Source organism: Eubalaena glacialis, chromosome 3 (genome assembly GCF_028564815.1).
Source record: "Eubalaena glacialis isolate mEubGla1 chromosome 3, mEubGla1.1.hap2.+ XY, whole genome shotgun sequence".
In the NCBI taxonomy this organism is placed as follows: Eukaryota; Metazoa; Chordata; class Mammalia; order Artiodactyla; family Balaenidae; genus Eubalaena; species Eubalaena glacialis.
The window spans coordinates 26,325,758-26,348,542 of NC_083718.1; the positions used below are offsets into that span (position 1 = coordinate 26,325,758).

Consider the following 22,785-nt stretch of genomic DNA (forward strand, 5'->3'; position numbering starts at 1 on the left):
ATTGGTTTGACCCGTGATTTTGGTCTCACGGTATGCCCTTCCCTATGTCTCTTGCTGGTGAACTACCAGTGTGACAGTCGTTAGCCCAGGCATCTAGGTTTCTGTGCAGTCTTCTCCAAATCTTTAGGCATGATTTGTCTTCTCAATCTGTGTTCTCAGAGAACCTTGTGCTTACCTTACCATCTTACAATTACGTTTGCTTGTCTGACTCCTTTACATATTGTAGGGCACTGTGTCTTAATCATCTCTGTACTTGTAGTGCCTAGCAGAGCGTCTGGCATAAAGTATAAGTTCAATAAGTATTTGTTAAACGAACTATTAAATAGCTAAAGCCTAAGAAAGATTAAGAGATACTAAGTGACTGTGGGGTACTTCTTTCTTCTCATACCTATGTTTTTAGGTTTTTTTCTTCCTGTTAAGGACAGGCATGTCAAGTTGTGTTTGTGCTAGCCACCGGGAAGCCCATGGTGTACAGAGAGACAGACAAGGAATCAAATTACAATACTGTGCGTCAGTGATAGGATAATGTGTACAGGGGGCTTTAGAAGGCCAAGGGAGGACTGAGAGACCAGAAAAGGCTGTTTGGAGAGGGTGGTGCCCGAGTAGAAGAGGATCATTGGCTGTAGTGTGGAGAAGCCGTTGATGGGGGGAGGGGTCTCACCAATAAGGCGCTTCCTGCATACACTCAAGGCCAAAGAAGAGAAAGGTCTAACCAAGGCAGGGAGTGGGGTGCGGCAAGGAGGAGCCAGAGTGGAGGTGAGATACATATACTCAGTCGATTTTGGTGCTGATTAGATGTGAAAAATGGGAACCGTGGTATGTGCTCGGTGCGCTATGTTAACAAATTTCTGGTATTTCTGGGGGGATACTTAGACTTGAAGAAATGCGGTGTGGCTCATGTGGTGTATATGACTTTAAAGCTCCAAGGGACAGCCAGAAATAGCCCTGTAAGTTTTGTTTTGGAAAAGAAAAAACAATTACTCTGGACCTTTGTGTACCTGCCTGAGCCATGAAGGGTGATTCTTTGAACTCAGACAAACCAGAGGTCTGAAAGTATGGAAAGTTACGGACTGTGGGAGGGAAAACCCTCTCTAGAGGATCGACCTGGGGAAGCCCAAGTATCCAGACATATAGTCTAAGTCACAGTTACGCAGATGTAAGTGGTGCAGTGTTGTGCAGTGAGCAGAAACGCCGATGTTCCGGCCTTCACTGTGCCATTTCTTACCACGTAAGCTTAGGAACATTACGTAGCATATTGAAGGCTGCTTAGGACCAACGGCTGTGACCCCGGCATGGAGTCAGTGTGGGGATTAGATTGGGGATTAAAGGATGCGGCGTATGGAAAGCCCCAGCTCAGAGCCTGGCATCTGAGTCCCTTTCTCTTTCTTTCTTAGTTGCATTATAAGGTTATCACCAGCCTTCGTGGTAGTATTTTTCCTGTGGCCAGAAACAGCGTGACTATTAAAACCCCTGTGTACTCCTAGGGGTCTCTCTCTCCCAGGCAGTTGCCCCTGTGATGGGGGCTGGAGAAGTCTCTGCTGTGAGAATACAACTCGTCCCCAGTGGGAACCGACCTGTTGGAAGCTCCCTTCCAACAGGTCAAGTGGGTTTTGGTGTTTTGACGGTCCTGCCCCTGTCCTGATGGGGAACGTATGCTGGGTGACAGGGCACACACCACACATACTTTACATAAACCAGAAATTTGTATAGACTGTGTGTTTCTTCTTTTTTAAAAATTTTGGGGTCAGGGAGGAGGAGAAAATGCCAGTAAATGAGATTTATTTACTTTAAATGAATCCAAATAGGCACAGGGTCCTCCGATAACATTTTAGAACTTTATCCTCATGCTGATATAATTTCTGTTGGAATTTTAAAAATAAACTAGAAAATTGTTGCTCAAAGATACTGTTTTCTAGTGTTAGAAACTTCAAATTTTTAATGTACAGGGTTTTTTCCCCAAAAAGTAGGAATGTGTTTATTGCTGGTTCTCCAGTGGTTTCCTCTTACCTGATGGGTCTTGGATAATTTTAAATAGCAACTTAAGTTTGCACTGGGCCATGTAAGGATTTTGAAGTTATTTCAGCATTTTCTCTTTTGGAAAAAAATAAACATTTAAAATGACCGCAACCCCAAAAAAGTAAGATTAACTCCACAGTTATGCAGTTTAATTAATCACATTTTATCATAAGTAAAGTATAATAGTACACACGTGGCCTTTCATCTAAATTGATCTTTTATGCTTAAAGTAAGATTTGAATAAATAACATGCATAATTAGGACAGAATTTTGTATAACATAGATGAGTAATGACTGTATATGCTTTTAAAGAAAAAAATGTATTAAATGATTAGAGGAAGTATCCAGGTATCTCTGTTTCTGTGATTATTACCAGCTTTGCTGGTGATGAACAGTGATAACTTGGTTAAAACACCTGTTTTCTTCTCTGTTTGGTCTTCCATGCCCGATAGAAAGGTTACAGGTATTATGAAAGGTATTATGAACATTGATGTTTATATAAATATCCCTTGAGATTAAAGATGAAAGTAGCATTTGAAGCACAAAATTAATATTCCTGATGCAGAGTTAGCACCAAGCTAATTACTCATGCCTGCTGCCACTATATCTCACTCGGTGAGCACATGCTTTTCCAGGAACTATTAGGATTTCTAGTGAAGCTACAGTCATACACAGAGCTTTGTCTAAATCACTCAAGTATGTGTTGCAAAAGAGCTGCCTGTCAGTGTGCAATGGAAATGCCAAAGCATAAATCACTAGCATACTCTCCTTGACCATTGGAGAAAGCAACCACAGCCAAATTAAAAGCACATTTTCCCAGTGTGAAGCCAGAACTGATTTTAGTTCTTGGCTGACGTCAGGGTTTTTCTTCAGAAAGAGCACGCCATCCTCTCTGTTTCCCCAGGGCCCATTTAATGACCAACTTGTAGCTGTCGCTGAGGGGCTAGAAAAGAAGAGCCTCTTGTATGTGATTAACTTTTTTTTTCTAGAACTGGTTTCTCTTAGGACACATTCAGTGCTCATGCAAAAGCTTCTGTGTTGGTCAGCTTTGCAGTTTGTATGCATTTTTCTAAAATTTTTAAACTTTGATATTTTCTCAATCTGCAGTTTAAGCCTTGATTTGAAACAGTTTTACCTTTTCTTTGATGGGAAAATAATTCCTTATCCATTGGTAGATGGAACAACTCCTGAGTGTAACTCCTACAGGACCAAGGGGAAAAAACAGACTAGATTTCTTCTAGTCTCAGCCGCTGGGAATTGGAAATAAAAAATTTTCCCTACCCACATTTCTCCCAATCTCCCTATACAAACATCGCCCCCCCCCCCCAAAAAAAAGTCTACTAATGCAGAGTTAGGTATTGAATAGCAGCACCATAGAAACTCTGAGCGATTTGGAGGATGAGACAATGTATGTATGGTGACTGGCATTTGGAGTGGGAACAGGTGGTCAGTAAAAGTCTGAAGATGAAGGGGCATTTTCTACCAGAGGCTTTGGTTGAATAGTCATCAGCCTGTTTTCATGGGTGTACAAAAGATGTGAACATCATGAACAGGTGAAATGGGAATGTTTTTGGAAGCTGCTAACTTCAATGAGCTTCTGTGAAAGTTTTATGAAGATTGTAAATATTCCTTTCTGGAGGCCTTAAAGGAACAGTTTAAGTGATTTGGGGCAGTTTAAGTGATTCCAACTAGACATACGGATGAGTTGGATATACATCCTTTCTAAAATAATAATTCTCTGGATCAAATATTTACAATTAAAATACATACTAGGAAATATAGTATCATTATTTATGGACATGGAGAATGTAGCTCCCAGTGCCTAATGTTTAGTTATAGGAGAAGGGAATGTACTAGGAAAATATAATCTTTATGCACTGAAATTTCAAATAAGGTCAGGTAATTACTCACACAGTAGTCCAAGGATTCAAAAACCTCTGAAACGAACAATGTGGTTAAAGCTCTTCTGGACATAGCATATATGTATGTAGTATGAATGCACACAGACATATAGATTTGTTAACCAAAACTTCAGAAATAGAGACCTGACTGCAATAAAGAGGCACTTATTTGGGGTTTGCTAGGACCATAGCCCAAGAGACACAGATTTAAGAAGCACATGAATACAGACTACAAAATGGAAGAAGCTTATAAAGGCAAAAACTGCAAGGCCACAGTTAGTTATGTAAGTTGTTTGTCAAGAATTATAATTGGAGCTGGCAAGAAGTAAGGGTGCTTGTTAAGCAAGGATTGGTTGGGGTCTGAAATGGTTGCATAGTTACAAGGGGGGGACCTTGAAACCATAAAGTTGCAGTTGGCGGATGTTGTTCCAGGTATGGTAGGTTTGATACAGTTCAGAGAAAATTCAGGTTCCCAGTGGCCCAGGGACATGTCTGAGAACAGATGCTTCGTGGCCACCCGACTCCATTTTTGTATGCCTGAACTACGATTGCCTCATTATAATTTCAATTTGTCATCATATTCATAAAATAAATAAACATGTGACTCCTTCCTGTAGAAATTATAAGCTTTTCTGAAGTTATTAAAATGGGATGCAATGTAGGAAGTATGTTATGGCCTATACAAAGCTAATTTTTCAAAACATTTTGTGATGTCGTACTCAAAACAGAAATGGGCGATCATCAGTCTCCTCAGACTTACCTCTTGGGTAAAATAAAATTTTAACTAGATTACTTTGTGCAATTTCTCTCATTCCTCTCAACTTTTGAGAACTCCTGAACAGTACATGTGTGTGCATGTGTATTTATGTGCTTTTACATGGGTTACATTCCTGTGGCATTTCTGGGCTTTGTCAGATGTACATTTCCTGCTGAAAATGTGCATGGCCCCTCCCTTAGATAGGGACAGTCTGCACTGGAGGTTTCAGAAATTGGCAGCTCATGTACTAAAGGGATCCACAGAGGAACAAGAGTATGGCATTAGTTAGAAAGTCAGTGTATGAAACAGATTAGAAACGATACTTTATTTTTTAAGTTTAAATTTAAACATTTACTTGCTGTTAAGTCTAGTCAGAGTTGGGAGTCTGTTTTGATTAACATTTGGAGGGGCTCCAGTTTAAATCTTCATGTGGAATCCAGAGTGGACCAGATCATTGGTACTTTAAACTTGCAATCACAGCAATGTTGGAACTCGACTTTGCCAAATTGAGGGGTTTTTTTTTGTTGTTTTACATGTTAAAAATTAAAATCAAGATGCACAAGCAGGTACAGTCATGTCATATTTGTAGGTAGAGTTGCTGTGTCAGTGGGTAAAAGTATTTTGTATAGAACACTTTGCTTGTTTAGAGAAAAGTGTCATGGGTGCCACAGAAAACAACTACTATCTAAACTTTTTTCCCTTGCAACCTTTCTAAGAGCCTCTATCCTCAGATTTTTTTTCCTTGCCATTGCTTTCCCATTGTTTCAAAAGGAGAAAAGCAACTATTGAAGTCTAAAGGAGAAACCAGGAAATCTTTCTTTTATTTACTCATTCAACAAATATTTATTGACTAATCAGTACATGCCAAATGTGCTAGAATCCAGGGATATAGAGATGATTAAGAAAGGCAACGCAACTGACTTTATGGAGTTTATAGTCTAGTGTTGGAAAAAAGATATTGGACAAGTGATAAAAAGTAGCAAAAGATTCTAATTCCCTTATAACAAGAATGGCAGGATGCATCTGGAAATAGGCAAATGGACTTGTGGATTTGGTGGCAAGAATTTGAGGGTGCTTCTGGCCAAAAGCTCTATTTGCTCTGAGATACAGGACGAGCATTCATCTGCTGGGAATTGCAGTCAGGGTAAATGGGGAGTTTGGGTTTGAGGAGAGTCAGAAAGACCTGAAATAGTCATGAGAGAATGGGGAGGCTAGAATTGCAAGACAAAATTTAGGGCTAGTTGAGAGTGGTGTCCATGAATGGATGGGGATGTGAGCTTCTCAGTCACGTGGTTTTCCTTTTCCCTAGGTCCACTGAAGGTCTGGATCGCGGCAGGGGGAGACAGATATTCTTAGAAATTCTTACTCTTCATTCATATGAGGGTATTGATATTGAGGATCTCTCCATTTTCATTCAGTTGTTATGTTTATTCTAGCAAATATGTGGAGGATTTATCCCTTTGTTAAAAACATTTGAGTCATAAGAAATTTTCAAGAGCTTATATGATCTTGAAGTTGGCAAAATGGTTAAAATTGACATCGTGTGCACTATAGAAAGCACTAACTCTTAAGAAAAAGACATCTTTCTAAGGTATTCTGGCTAATGATCCCTTCTTTGGGAGCTGAGGATAATGCTATTTGCATGTCTGAGAAATAAGTTACAAAAGTAGCTAATTTAAAATGAGATTAAATTAAAGAAGATATTTTAAAGATGCCTATTAAGTGTGCATACTCAATAAACTTTTCCTTCTTTCCTTACTTAGTTTTTCTTGACCTCTCTTTCCCTTTCATATAGATAGACAAAAAAAGGTGTTTTATACAGTGTATTACATCAAGTTGTGCTATTCTGTGCTGAGCAGGTATTCCTAAGAAAGATCTCGAAAATGCTCAATTTTTCTTTTCAAATATTAATAGGAAATATTTTGCCATTGAGGATCTTATATATTCCCTAACCCCATTTACCTTCGGTTTTAGTTCCACATGATTGGTTACTTTTGTCTGGATGTGCCCACAGCCTCAGACCCGGGGACGCTGATCCCGGTCTCATGGGTGGGAGCTGGCAAGCAGCTCTGGTAGGCTTTGCTTGGGGTCCTGATCAGAAAAAGCTTGTCAGAGCTTGTCATTATTGCCTAAGCCAGTCGTAAACAAGATTTCCACCTCAAAGTTCAGCTCTAGAGATCAGTGTATCGAGAGGAATTTTAGGTTGTGTTTAGTTGTTCCCATAGGTTGGAATCTACTTAAAAGAAAATCGATGATAACGCCTCTTAGGCTATATCTCTGATGTTTTTTGCTTTTTAAAAGTAAGTTGCATTTATATTATTCCTCTTCTTGTATTTGGCAATATCCTTAATGATTTTATACACAGACACATATTCATATTTATTTATGTAAGATTAGGCCTTGTGTCAGCACACAGCTTAATACACTTGCCATAACAGAATGTGATTAAAAGTTGATGGAACTGAGGAATTTTTGGATGCATTTTGGTTCTCTGTGTTGTGCTCCAAAGCTATAAAAGTACTGAAGTACCTTTGCCTTTAAAACACATCTGCGCAAGCTGTGTCATGTTTATAGGTAATAATAGCAAAGGGGAGAGTAAAGAGAAGTGAGTGAATGATGCCGCTGGCACTGCTTCTGAGGTGTTCTGCAGCCCTAGGAGGGAAGGAGAGAAGCACCTCAGCCTGTACATGAAAGAAAACCCCATTTCCGTAGATGACCTTTTATAAACCTTCTCGGTAGTTCTGCTGTGTTTCGTTTGTGCTGTATTTGAGTCTATTATTATCCAGCTCATCACAAGGTTTCCAACTCGGAGGTTGATTTGATTCCCAGAGCTGGAGTTTTTAAAGTCTTTAATTCCTTTTGTTTGTCCTTGTCGTACTGTTGTTTCAGGGACTGAAGCATTTTACTGCCTTCCTCACTGTACTTTTTTGTAACTGTACAGTCCTCTCACGTCACCATTTTTGCCATTCAGCTTTCTTTCCAGGGTCTTCAGAGGTATGTGCGCAGTGACAAACGTCATGACGTCCTCAAGGTATATATCTATTGCAAACTGACCTAAGCAAATTTATTTGTTATTGATTATTTGGAAATATGTCTGTAGCCTCCAGCAGTTAGAGGTAAATGAGAACTGAAGGTCTTGTCACCTGCAGGCAGTTCCAGGCAGTGTGTTGTAACGAAAACAGGTCTCAGACGGGATCATGCACAAATAGGAACATTTATTATCAAGCAGGCACAAAAATTGTCACACTACCTGTTCTGTAAACTTCTTGAAGTTTGTCTTTTTAGTACTGTAACAAGCACCTTGCAATGACCATTCACCAGTGGCAGATGCAGTGGTATTTTACCTTCAGGACTCAGCTATTCAACCTAGTTGGTTGACAAAAGTCCATTCAGGTTCCAACGTATTTTTAAATAGAGGGGGCCTTTAAGAAGGGTATGCTATATTGTACAGTGTCCATATAATTTATTGTCCAAGCCAGAATACTTTTGAGAACAAAAGGAGGAGCTATTAGTAATTATTCTGGGATAAGTGGTGTAAACCAGGACTATACCAGGCTAATTGGAACCTATGGTTATCCTAGCATTGGACAGGCTAGATTCTCATACCCTGCTCGTGCAAAGCAAAGATACCTATTTACAAACTGTTTTTATCCATACGCATGTCTTAAACACTCATTGTTTCCACCAAGGAAAAATTATTTCTATCATCTTTGATGCAAATTAACATACCTTTTAAGGTTGACCAGAGACAAAGATATTTGAAACCTTTTTGTAGCTACTTCTGGCTCTGAGGCATAGTGAGCGGTGTCAGATTGTGACTAACCGCTTCTGGAGTAATTCCTCATTAAAGTACTTGAGATGTTAACTAATACCTTTTGGGTGTGAACTGAAACTCACTAAAACATAAATCACACTGTGATACTTCTGTATTGAAGTACTTAAGAGTTACTATAGAAAGTGTAACAGTGCCTTTGCTGCAAGATAAAATTGGGTGGTTTTAAAAGAGAAAATGCAGTATTCTTTAGTAAGTACAGCGTAAATATAGCTTAAGGCTGCATTGGGAGGAAAACACAGGTAGATGCAGCATTTAGCAACAATATGTACTCTCTTTTATGTATTCTTCTGGGTACTCTAATCATAAAATATTAATGTGCATCTTTAGGGGTAAAATAGTGTACACTAAAGAATACAGATAGTCACTGATAATTTGTAATTACTTACTAGACTTTTTAAGTAAATAATTCAACAGTAGCACTATAGGATCAATAATCAGCCTGCTGAAGAATGAATAATGCAATTGATTTACATTCTTTTGTTGCCACTGATAGGGTGGTAACTATTTACCTTTCCTATATTCTGTAGGCATCTGAGAAGAAAGTATATCAAAACTTTAAGATGTCAAACTGTATTTTTCAAAAAATACATGAAAATAAGATTCTCGTACAAATACTAAGTGAACACATCATAAATTCATTTGCCTAATGAGTGTGGCAAACAGCATGGTAAAGCTGATTTCCCCCAAATCCAGAGGCTAAGTATACATAAGCACTTACAGAATGCCGAAGTAAGCTTGTAAGATTAGTAAATTGGGTTATTATTTTATAGGGCAATGAAACTGTAATCTTTGGGGTTATCTTTCTACCACAGAACAATCATTTGCATCTCTATGGACAAAAATCTACAAGTTAACAAGTAACAGCAGTCTGGACCCTGATAGATAATAAATAGTAAGCCAAACAAAGGTGCAGTATCCTACACTGCTAAATAATCCTTGATTGGGCCTGTGAGATAGTGATCCAATCTGACATTGAAAGGGCACAAAGTTATCCTTATTTCCAAGTTTTTCATAATTTTTCCTAACAAAGGTTTTTGTTTAGTCTGGCTTTGATTTATATTGAATTATGTGATTCTTAAGCGGATACCAAATTGTGACCGTTGTGTTTTGTCTGTTTTTTTGTTTGTTTATCTGTTTGGATCAAGGAGTGGAACTTGGAACACAGTAAGAAAGGGCTAATAGTTTTGACTTAATCTGAAATGTAAGCAAGACCAGCTGTGTTACTGGTTTGGAGCTTTTATTCTGTATGAAGGGAGCTCTTCAAAAATCCAGGAGCTCAATTTGGCCCTTAGGCCAACTTGAGAGAAGTACATCTATTTAAAAATTTTTCTAGCAAAGGGAAAGGTGTATTCAATTCTCAGCTGGCACACTAGTAATTAAGAGACAGAAGCTAGGAAAAAAAAAAAAGTCCTATATTTAACTGTGCTTATAGCTTGTAAGAAATGTTATCTCTTTTGTAGCTCCCTGTCCTTACAGAGTTCACGTTCTAGTTGAGAGATAGACAAGAAACATGGTAAAATAAAGGTGTGTGTTATGTAGCGAAAGAGTACACTGAACTTGGACATTAAGTTCAAGGTATCTTAAGGATTTCCCGCTTTGTGTGGCAAGAAGAAAAGAGTCCCTGATAATTTTTCTTTTTATAGTAGTTCTCTTTCCTTCTAGATCCCCCAGCTTTCTTAAAGGACTTTTCCCACAAAGGTAAGGTTCTGCTAGGGCACTGACTTAAGAGTTGGTGAAGAAAGTAAAAGATAATTTAAGGATTATTGCAGTTGTGTTTTCCTGTGCAGCACTAATATTCCAAATTGCCCCAAAAGGTCTGAAAAGGCCGTCTCCCAAACTGTCTATTTCCTTACTTGATCAGCCCTTTCCTTATTCTACCTCTCTCATTCTTTTGTAATTACTTGGGCATTAAACTGCTCTGTGGTGAGTCATTACAGATCACATTTGTCAGTGGAAATAATCAATAAACAATCTATAATAGGAATAGAAAGGAGTTTTATTTGAGCCAAACTGAGGACCATACCCTGTAAAACACAGATTCAAGAAGCACTTGAATTGTGTTCCATGGGATTACAAAATGGGAGAGAATTACAAAGGCAGAAACTGCAAAGTTAGATAAATTGTTTGTCAAGAATTAGGATTGGAGCTGGCAAGAAGTAAGGGTGCTTGTTAAGCAAGGATTGGCTGGGGCCCGAAATGGTTGCATAGTTAGAAGGGGAGACCTTGAGACCATAACGTTGCAGCTGCTAGCAGATACTGTTTTGAGAACGGCTGGTGGTGTCCTTGAGTTTGATACAGTTCAGAAAATTCATGTTCTCAGTGATGCAGGAGCATGCCTGGAATCACACCCACAATGGCCATTGGCTCCTTTTCTTTCTTTTTTTAAAATTAATTAATTAATTAATTTATTTATTTATTTATTTTTGACTGTGTTGGGTCTTCGATGCTGCACGTGGGCTTTCTCTAGTTGCGGCGTGCAGGGGCTACATTTCGTTGTGGTGCACGGGCTTCTCACTGCGGTGGCTTCTCTTTGTTGCTGAGCACGGGCTGTAGGCACACGGGCTTCAGTAGTTGTGGCATGCGGGCTTAGTCGTCGTGGCTTGTGGGCTCTAGAGCACAGGCTCAGTAGTTGTGGCGCACGGGCTTAATTGCTCTGCGGCATGTGGGATCTTCCCGGCCCAGGGCTCGAACCCGTGTCCCCTGCATTGGCAGGCGGATTCTTAACCACTGCACTGCCAAGGAAGTCCCCCATTGGCTCCTTTTCTATGAAGCTTTCCTTGCACTCTCCAGTCTGGGTAATAAGCTTCTACACTTTTATGCTCCCATAGTGTCCTGATTCTCTCTTTTTAATTAGAGTGCTTATCCCATGGTATTGAAATTGCCTGTTTACTTATCTGCCTCCCCTGGTATTCTTTTATTTTTCTGAGGCCAGGGACCCTATCTTATGAATTTTTTATAACTTTAGAAGCAAACATAGGTCTGACATAGAGTGTGCAATAAATATTAAATGAATGAGTGAAAGGCTAATTCAGTGGGACTTGAGTGTCCCACTTGACAGATGGATGGACTTCATATACTCTCAAGACTAAAGTGAACTGAATAGTATTAGAGGTGAGAGAATATCATAGTTGTAGGGTAGAGGGGAACCAGCTAAAAAAGAGTTCATTTTATTGTTGTTGTTAGAAATGAACTATGAATGTCTTAGAGAACACTGGGAATTGAGGGCATCTGGGTCTATGTGGTATTTGAGTCATTAAGTCATTTCATTTCATTCCTTTTTTTTTTTCTCCTTGTCTTCTAAGAGTGAAATTGGGATAACAGTAGCCCAATAAGGAGTGTTTTGGGGAAAAAAATACTTGAATGGCTCAAATAAAAGTTGCCCAGATGCTTTACAGTAAAAAAAAAAAAACCTTACATTATCTCAAATAAAAAAAAAAAAAAGTGTGTGTGTATGTTTGTGAGTGTATCTCCTGCTTGTTTTATGGAGGACACTTAAAAAGAAGCTGCCGAGATATACTTTTATTGAGCACTGGCAATGTAGATTTTTATTTGAGCTAATTTTGAAACTTTAAAGAAGGGAAAACATTAGTTCTTGTTTTCATTTGACAAACCGTTATTTCCTTTTTTTTAAATGAGAATATCACCAGAACAAGAAGGAGACACCAGAGCATGTGCAAAAGAGGTTTCTGCAATAATTTTTGCCACAAAAAAATCTCTTTCTTCTCTCAGGCTAGTGGTGTTATTTTGCACTATTTTTTGACCTTTTACTAGATGATGGGTATTCTGATTACAGCAAAAATTGATTCTTCTAGTCTCTCCTGTATTTTTTATTATTTTAAATTACTCAGTTTTGCATGTTGTGTTACATGTCGCCCAGAGAGCATGAGTTGGGTAAGGCAATCCCAGTGTTGGCTTAGTTGCTGGGCAGAGCCATATTACAGTCTGTTCTCCACACTGCTGCTTTGGAAATTATTTATCTTTACACAGTTAGCTCCCACACTAGACTATAGTCTTCTTGAGGGACTTTGTGGCATTCAGTTTTGTACTCTTACTTGTTAGCACAGTTTTGGGCACTCAATAGACTCTCAAAGAATATTTGTTGTAAATGAAGAAGCATGCTAATTGATCGTTTAAAAAAAATCTTCAGTGAACCCCACTGCCTGTCGAATAAGGTCTGAGCTTTTTAGCTCGGCGACAAGACCCAAAATTACATATCCAGCATTTTCTCTCTCACACAGCTTTCACCTGTGTCACCTGTATACTCCAGCCATACTGGGTTACCCCCCTGCCTTTTGCTCAAATGCCCTACACTTCTCTGCTCTCTTATTTCTGCCTTAGGTTCCCTACTCTGATCTCACCTCTGAAATACTCATCAAGGACCAGCTCCTCCTGATTCTGTGTCTGGAAACAATGTTTCCTCATATCTGCTTCCATATGACAGCCTTGTTTTTTATCTGTTTGTGTGTATAGCTTAGGTATTTCACTTAAGTCCTAGAGGATGAGGGCTGTCTTTGTCATCTGTAGATCTGTCCATACCTGCCAATAAATAGTGTTACAATAAATACATTTAATAAATGCAGACTCACTATGAAGCACAGTGTCTTTTTCTGTTTTTACCTCAACCGAAGGGAAGACAAATCATTCATCTGCCTTGACCATGGCAAAAATTATAGGATGCTAGTGGAAGCAGTTCAAATAAAGGAGCCAAAAAGGGCAAGTGACTGACATACTCTTGGCTTATTTTTTAGTATTTTAGTCAATACCATTTATGGTCTTAAATTATTAGTTTATATAGTAATCAACCATACAGTAAAGTCTAAGATTTTGAAGTTTGTTTTAAACCCAGAAGAGATACACTGAATCAAATTTGATTCTGCCCTTAATAAAAGGGGATCTATTAGAAAGCCACTGAAACCTAACCTAGTGTTTCTCTGCCCTGGGTGTTTTCATTGTGGGTAAGTGGGTGGATTACACTGAAGAAACAAACACTGCTTGGCTGCATATGTAGGACATGAAGTCTCAGCTCAGTTGTTTCTTTTCTTCAGCTTTTCAAAGAAAAAGTGGGAATTGTGAATGGACACAGCCGAACTAGAGATGAATTTGCTATTTTGCCTTTTGGTGTCTCTATGGTTTCATTCTTCTTTAATTGAATGAAAAGTAGAGAACTAAGACATTTTATTGGATATATGTGTTTGTGTACATGTTTAAATCTGCCAGTGTGTCTCATACCACTTCTTATGCAAATGACCATATTGGCAAGGAATGGATGAATGAGATGATTGCTGGCTGAGACTTTATAATGGCATTGCCAAAAGTATTTTCCATGAAAAACTAATCCTAAGTGATGGTATCAAGGTACAGGGCTTGGGTGGTATAACCCCTGGAGAGTCCCAGTGTATATTTGCATATTAAAGGATGAGAAGTTCTGCTCAAAAAAAAAGCTTGTTTAACTTTGTTTATCCCTGTGTTTCTTAAACTTTTATGATGGTAGAACACTTTTTTCACTTATCACTTATGTCTTAGTCAGCTTGGGCTACTATAACAAATTACCCTACACTGGGGAGCCGAAACAACAAATATTTATTTGGCACAGTTCTGGTGACTGAGAAGTCCAAAATCTAGGAGCTGGTGGATTCAGTGTCTGGTGAGGGCCCACTTCCTGGTTTGCAGATGGCTGCCTTCTTGCCATACCCTGACATGGTGGAGAAAGAGATTCTCTCTCTTGTGTCTCTTATAAAAGCACTAATCCCATTTAAGAAGGTTCCACCTTCATGACCTAATTGCCTCTCAAAGCCCCACTTCCAAGTACCATCACATTGGTGATTAGGGCTTCACCACAGGAACTTAGCAGACGCAGAAACATTTAGTCCATACCAACTTACTTTGGGAAATGCTGCTTTATTTTACTGCAGTTATTATACCTTTTAGGTGTACCATCTCACCAATATTTTTCTGTTTGTCCTATTGTTTTTTGTTCCCCTGTCCCTCCTTTCCTGCCCTCCTTGGGTTAATTGAAAAAAAGAAAATTTTATTGAATATTATCCTTTGGCCTTCTGGCTATACCTCTGAATTATTTTTTAGGGTTTACAATACACATGCTTAAATGTTCACAGTTGTTAGTATTTGCATATTTCAAAAACCTCACAATACAATGTTTTACTTTTTTGTTTAAATAGTTATATGTATTCTGAAGAAATATAGAGGGGGAAAAAGTCTTTTATGTTTATCCACATAACTACCATTTCTAGTACTTTTCATTCTCTCATGAAATTTGAAGTTTCCATCTGATATCATTTTCCTTCAGCCTGAAGGACTTTCTTTAGCACTTCTTGTAGTTTGCAGGTGTGGAGGCAATGAACTCTCTTAGCTTTCTTTTATATAAAAATGTCTTTATTTTATTTCTATTCTTGAATAATATTTTTGCTAGGTGTAGAATTACGGGTGACAGGGTTTTCTTCCCCTCTCAACACGTTTTAGTTTTCTATTGTTGTTGTACCAAATTACCACAAACTTAGTGGCATAGAACAATACAGATTTTTTTATCTTACAGTTCTAGAAGTCAAAAGTCCAAAATTGATCTCAGCAGACTAAAATCAAGGTGCCAGCAGGGGCTGTGTTCCTTCCGGAGGTTCTAAGGGAAACTCTGCTTCCTTGCTTCTCCAGCTTCTAGAGACTGCCTGCATTTCTAGACTCATGGCCCCATCATCCAAGCCAGCAATGTCAGGCTGATGCTTTATCATTGCCATTTCTTTTTCTTTCTTGTCTGCCTCTTTCTTCCATTTATAAGGACCCTTGTGATAATATTGGGACGAGCTAGACAATCCAGGATAATCTCCCTGTTTTAGGGTCAGCTGATTAGCACCCTTAATTCTGTCTGCAACCTTAATTCTCTTTGCCACATAACATAGTCACTGGCTCTGGGGATTAGGATTTTAACATCTTTGGGGGACAATTATTTGCCTATCACAGCACTTTAAAGATATTGTTCCACTGCCTTCTACCCTCCACAGTTTCTAAGGAGAGCTCAAAATAATTTTTTAAAAAGATTTGTTATTTATTTATTTAATTTATTTTTGGCTGCTTCGAGTCTTAGTTGCGGCACGTGGAATCTTCATTGAGGCATGCGGGATCTTTCGTTGCGGCATGCGGGCTTCTTTCTAGTTGTAGCGTGTGGGTTTTCTCTTCTCTAGTTGTGACGTGCAGGCTCCAGAGCACGTGGTCTCTGTATTTTGTGGCACGCAGGCTCTCTAGTTGAGGCACATGAGCTCAGTAGTTGTGGCTCACGGGCTTAGTTGCCCCGCAGCACGTGGGATCTTAGTTCTCTGACCAGGGATCGAATCCACATCCCCTGCATTGTAAGGCGGATTCTTTACCACTGGACCACCAGGGAAGTCCGTCAGAATAATTTTATCAGCGTTTCCCTGTATGTATGTAATATGATTTTCTCTGGCTACTTCAAGATTTTCTCATTCTGTTTGTTTTTTACCACCAGATTGAGTATGATACCTAAATGTGGGTTTTTTTTTTTTTTTGTATTTATCCTGCTTGTGGTTTGCTGAACTTCTTGAATGTTTTCTTTTTCTTTTGCCAAATTTAGTAAAGTTTTGGTCATTGCGTTTTCAAGTAACTTTTTCCACCCTATTCCCCTTTCTCTCTTTCTGCTCCTTCTCTGGACTCCAATTACACATGTTAGACCTTCTGATATTTCCTCACTAGTCTTTGAGGCTTTTTAAAGTTTTTTTCAATCTTAGTCTCTCTGTTCTTTAGAATGGATGATTTTACTGACTTTTTTCTGTTATTTGCCACCAGCTATTAAGCTATCCAATAAATTTTTTATTAGCGATATTGAAGTTTTTAGTTTTAGAATTTCCATTTGATTCTTTCTGGTTTTTAAAAAATTAACTTTCTGATGATATTTCCTATTTGTTCATTTATAACAAGCATATTATCCTTTCTTTCCTTAGGCATAGTTATAAAAATATTCCTATCTAGTTATTGCAACATCTATATCATATTCGGTTGGTCTCCACTGGTTGCATTTTGCCCTGGAGAATGGATCATCTGTTCCTCTGTCTTCATATGTTGAGTAATTTTGAATTTTATCCTGATTATTTTAAATATTTTATAGGATTTTGTTTTTTGTTTTTTTCATCTTTATTGGAGTATAATTGCTTTACAATGTTGTGTTAGCTTTTGCTGTACAACAAAGTGAACCAGCCATATGAATACATATATCCCCATATCCCCTCCCTTTTGCGTCTCCCTCCCACCCTCCCTATCCCGCCCCTCTAGGTCGCCAAAACACACTAAGCTGATCTCCCTGCACGATGCAGCTGCTTCCCACTAGCTATCTATTTTACATTTGGTAGTGTATATATGTCAATGCTATTCCCTCACTTCGTCCCAGCTTACCCTTTCCCCTCCCCGTATCCTCAAGTCCATTCTCTACGTCTTTATTCCTTTCCTGCCCCTGCGTTTGTCAGAACCATTTTTTTTTTTAGATTCCATATATATGTGTTAGCATACAATATTTGTTTCTCTCTTCCTGACTTACTGCACTCTGTATGACAGACTCTAGGTCCATCCACCTCGCTACAAGTAACTCAATTTCGTTTCTTTTTATGGCTGAGTAATATTCCATTGTATATATGTGCGTCATCTTCTTTATCCATTCATCTGTCAGTGGACACTTAGGTTGCTTCCATGTCCTGGCTATTGTAAATAGTGCTGCAATGAACATTGTGGTACATGACTCTTTCTGAATTACGGTTTTCTCAGGGTATATGCCCAGTAGTGGGATTGCTGGGTCATATGGTAGTTCTATTTTTAGTTTTTTAAGGAACCTCTATACTGTTCTCCATAGTAGCTGTATCAATTTACATTCCCACCAACAGTGCAGGAGGGTTAACTTTTCTCCACACCCTCTCCAGCATTTATTGTTTGTAGATTTTTTGATAATGGCCATTCTGACTAGTGTGAGGTGATACCTCATTGTGGTTTTGATTTGCATTTCTTTAATAATTAGTGATGTTGAGCAGCTTTTCATGTGTTGGTTGGCAATCTGTATGTCTTCTTTGGAGAAATGTCTATTTAGGTCTTCTGCCGATTTTTGGATTGGGTCATTTGTTTTTTTGATATTGAGCTGCATGAGCTGTTTGTATATTTTGGAAATTAATCCTTTGTCTGTTGCTTTGTTTGCAAATATTTTCTCCCATTCTGAGGGTTGTGTTTTCGTCTGGTTTATGGTTTCCTTTGCTGTGCAAAAGCTTTGAAGTTTCATTAGGTCCCATTTGTTTATTTTTGTTTTTATTTCCATTTCTCTAGGAGGTGGGTCAAAAAAGGATCTTGCCGTGATTTATGTCATAGAGTGTTCTGCCTGTGTTTTCCTCTAAGAGTTTTATAGAGTCTGGCCTTACATTTAGGTCTTTAATACATTTTGAGTTCATTTTTGTGTATGGTGTTAGGGTGTGTTTTAATTTCATTCTTTTACATGTAGCTGTCCATTTCTCCCAGCAGCACTTACAGAAGAGGCTGTCTTTTCTCCATTGTATATTCTTGCCTCCTTTATCAAAGATAAGGTGACCGTATGTGTGTGGGTTTATCTCTGGGCTTTCTATCCTGTTCCATTGATCTATATTTATGTTTTTATGCCAGTACCATACTGTCTTGATGACTGTAGCTTTGTAGTATGGTCTGAAGTCAGGGAGCCTGATTCCTCCAGCTCTGTTTTTCTTTCTCAAGATTGATTTGGCTATTCGGGGTCTTTTGTGTTTCCATACAAATTGTAAAATTTTTGTTCTAGTTCTGTGAAAAATGCCATTGGTAGTTTGATAGGGATTACATTGAATCTGTAGATTGCTTTGGGTAGTATAGTCGTTTTCACAATATTGATTCTTCCAATCCAAGAACATGGTATATCTCTCCATCTGTTTGTATCGTCTTTGATTTCTTTCATCAGTGTCTTATAGTTTTCTGCATACAGGTCTTTTGTCTCCTTAGGTAGGTTTATTCCTAGGTATTTTATTCTTTTTATTGCAGTGGTAAATGGGAGTGTTTCCTTAATTTCTCTTTCTGATTTTTCATTGTTAGTTTATAGGAATGCCAGAGATTTCTGTGCATTAAACTTGTATCCTGCTACTTTACCAAATTCATTGATTAGCTCTAGTAGTTTTCTGGTGACATCTTTAGGATTCTCTATAGTATCATGTCATCTGCAAACAGTGACAGTTTTACTTCTTTTCCAATTTGTATCCCTTTTATTTCTTTTTCTTCTCTGATTGCCATGGCTAGGACTTCCAAAACTCTGTTGAATAATAGTGGTGAGAGTGGGCACCTTTGTCTTGTTCCTGATCTTAGAGGAAATGCTTTCATTTTTTCACCATTGAGAATGATGTTGGCTGCAGGTTTGTCATATATGGCTTTTATTATGTTGAGTTAGGTTCCCTCTATGCCTGCTTTCTAGGGAGTTTTTATCATAAATCAGTGTTGAATTTTGTGCAAAGCCTTTTCTGCATCTATTGAGCCGATCATGTAGTTTTTATCTTTCAATTTGTTAATATGGTGTATCACATTGATTGATTTACGTATATTGAATAATCCTTGCATTCCTGGGATAAACCTCACTTGATCATGTTGTATGATCCTTTTAATGTGCTGTTGGATTCTGTTCACTAGTATTTTGTTGAGGATTTTTGCATCTGTGTTCATCAGTGATAGTGGCGTGTAATTTTCTTTTATCCTGACATCTTTGTCTGGTTTTGGTATTAGGGTGATGGTGACCTCGTAGAATGAGTTTGGGAGTGTTCCTCCCTCTGCTATATTTTGGAAGGGTTTGAGAAGGATAGGTGTTAGCTCTTCTGTAAATGTTTGATAGAATTCGCCTGTCAAGCCATCTGGCCCTGGGCTTTTGTTTGTTGGAAGATTTTTTATCACAGTTTCAATTTCTGTGCTTGTGATTGGTCTGTTCATATTTTCTATTTCTTCTTGGTTCAGTCTTGGAAGGTTATACCTTTCTAAGAATTTGTCCATTTCTTCATGGTTGTCCATTTTGTTGGCATATAGTTTTTTGTAGTAGTCTCTCATGACCTTTTGTATTTCTGCAGTGTCAGTTGTAATTTCTCCTTTTTCATTTCCAATTTTATTGACTTGAGTCCTCTCCCTTGTTTTCTTGATGAGTCTGGCTAATGGTTTATCAATTTTGTTTATCTTCTCAAGGAACCAGCTTTTAGTTTCATTGATCTTTGCTATTACTTTCTTCATTTCTATTTCATTTAATGCTGCTGTGATTTTTATGATTTCTTTCCTTCTGCTAACTTTGGGGTTTTTTTGTTGTTCTTTCTCTAATTGCTTTAGGTGTAAGGTTAGGTTGTTTATTTGAGATTTTTCTTGGTTCTTGAGGCAGTATTGTAATGCTATAAACTTCCCTCTTAAAACTGCTTTTGGGGCTTTCCTGGTGGCTCAGTGGTTGAGAATCTGCCTGCCAATGCAGGAGACACGGGTTCGCGCCCTGGTCTGGGAGGATCCCACATGCCGCGGAGCGACTGGGCCTGTGAGCCACAATTACTGAGCGTGTGCGTCTGGAGCCTGTGCTCCGCAACAAGAGAGGCCGCGATAGTGAGAGGCCCGCACACTGCGATGAAGAGTGGCCCCCGCTTGCCGCAACTGGAGAAAGCCCTCACACAGAAACGAAGACCCAACACAGCCATAAATAAATAAATAAATAAATAAAATATTAAAAAAAAAAAACTGCTTTTACTGCATCCCATAGGTTTTGTGTTGTCGTGTTTTCACTGTCATATGTTTCTATGTATTTTTTGATTTCCTCTTTGATATCTTCAGTGATCTCTTGGTTGTTTAGTAGCATATTGTTTAGCCTCCATGTGTTTCTATTTTTTACAGTTTTTTTTCCCTGTAATTGATATCTAGTCTCATAGCGTTGTGGTCAGAAAAGATGCCTGATACGATTTCAGTTTTCTTAAATTTACCAAAGCTTGATTTGTGGCCCAAGATGTGATCTATCCTGGAAAATGTTCCATGTTTACTTGAGAAGAATATGTATTCTGTTGTTTTGGAATGGAATGTCATATAAATATTAATTTAGTGCATTTGGTCTAATGTGTCATTTAAAGCTTGTGTTTCCTCATTTATTTTCTGTTTGGATGATCTGTCCATTGGTGAAAGTGAGGTGTTAAAGTCCCCTACTATTGTGTTACTGTCGATTTTCCCTTTTATGGCTGTTAGCGTTTGCCTTGTGTAGTGAGGTGCTCCTATGTTGGGTATATTTTCAATTGTTATATCCTCTTCTTGGATTGATCCCTTGATAATTATGTATTGTCCTTTCTTGTCTCTTGTAATAGGCCTTATTTTAAAGTCTATTTTGTCTGCTATGAGTTTTGCTTCTCTAGGTTTCTTTTGATTTCCGTTTGCATGGAATGTCTTTTTCCATCCCCTCACTTTCAGTCTATATGTGTCCCTAGGTCTGAAGTGGGTCTCTTGTAGACAGCCTATATATGGGTCTTATTTTTGTATCCATTCAGCCATTCTGTGTCTTTCGGTTGGAGCATTTAATCCATTTCCATTTAAGGTAATTATTGATATGTATGTTCCTATTACCATTTTCTTAATTGTTTTGGGTTTGTTTTTGTAGGTCTATTCCTTCTCTTGTGTTTCCTGCCTGGAGAAGTTTCTTTAGCATTTGTTGTAAAGCTGGTTTGGTGGTGCTGAATTCTCTTAACTTTTGCTTGTCTGTAAAGCTTTTGATTTCTCCATAGAATCTGAATGAGATCCTTGCTGGGCAGAGTAATCTTGGTTGTAGGTTTTTCCATTTCATCACTTTAAATATATCTTCCCACTCCCTTCTGGCTTGTAGAGTTTCTGCTGAAAGATCAGCTGTTAACCTTATGGGGATTCCCTGGTATGTTAGTTGTTGCTTTTCCCTTGCTGCTTTTAATATTTTTTCTTTGTATTTAATTTTTGATAGTTTGATTAATATGTGCCTTGGCATGTTTCTCCTTGGATTTTTCCTATATGGACTCTCTCTGCTTCCTGGACTTGATTGACTATTTCCTTTCCCATGTTGGGGAAGTTTTTGGCTATAATCTCTTCAAATACTTTTCTCAGACCCTGTCTTTTTTTCTTCTTCTTTTGGGACACGTATAATTCTAATGTTGGTATGCTTACTGTTGTCCCAGAGGTCTCTGAGACTGTTCTCCATTGTTTTCTTTTTTCTTTATTCTTCTCTGTGGCAGTTATTTCCACCATTCTGTCTTGCAGCTCACTTATCCGTTCTTCTGCCTCAGTTATTCTGCTATTGATTCCTTCCAGAGTATTTTTAATTTCAGTCATTGTGTTGTTTATTACTGTTTGTTTGCTCTTTAGTTCTTCTAGGTCCTTGTTAAACGTTTCTTGTATTTATTCTATTTCTGAGATTTTGGATCATCTTTACTATCATTACTCTGAATTCTTTTTCAGGTAGTTTGCCTGTTTCCTCTTCATTTATTTGTTCTTGTGGGTTTTTATCTTGCTCCTTTGCCTGCAAGATATTTCTCTGTCTTCTCATTTTGTCTAGTTTACAGTAATTGAGGTCTCCTTTCCCTAGGCTGCAGGGTCGTAGTTCCTCTTGCTTCTGTTCTCTGCCGCCGGTGGTGACGTTGGTCCAGGGGCTTGCATAGGGTTCCTGATGGCAGGGACTAGTGCCTGAGTTCTGGGTGGAGAACTGAGTCTGGGTGGGTGGAGCTGAGTCTTTTCCTTTTGATGAGCAGGGCCGTGTTGGGTGGTGTGTTTTGGGGTGTCTGTGAGCTTAGTATGACTTTAGGTAGTCTGTGTGCTGATGGGTGGGTTTGTGTTCCTGTCTTACTTGTTTTTTGGTGTGAGGCGTCCAGTGCTGTGAGCTGCTGGCAGTTGGGTGGAGCCAGGTCTTGGATTTAGAAAGAGGCCTCCATGAGGTCTCTCAGCAGTTAATCTTCCCTGGCGCCGGGAATTCTCTAGTGGTCCAGCATCCTGGACTCAGTGCTCCCACCCCAGAGCCTTAGGCCCGACTTCTGGTCGAGGAACCAGCACTCTGCAAGTCACTCATCCTGGCAATAAAGGGGATTAAAAAAAAAAGAAAAGAAAAGACTAAGAAAACCCCAGACAAATGGTAAAAAATAAAATCAGGGAAACAAAAACAGAAACAAGGAAACACGCACACACACAAACGAGACAAAAACAGAACCAAATAAAACAAAAAAAAAGGGAACAACCAGACAAACAGAAGAACTCAAAAACGAAATCAAACA

The 22,785-nt window shown here is 38.6% G+C and overlaps 1 protein-coding gene across 1 annotated transcript in view; it reads left to right on the forward strand.

Annotated features, from left to right (window-relative positions):
• The window catches only part of SMYD3 (SET and MYND domain containing 3), a 724,816-nt gene that overhangs the window by 427,664 nt on the left and 274,367 nt on the right, over nt 1-22,785 (forward strand). The gene's annotated exons all lie outside the window — the stretch shown is intronic.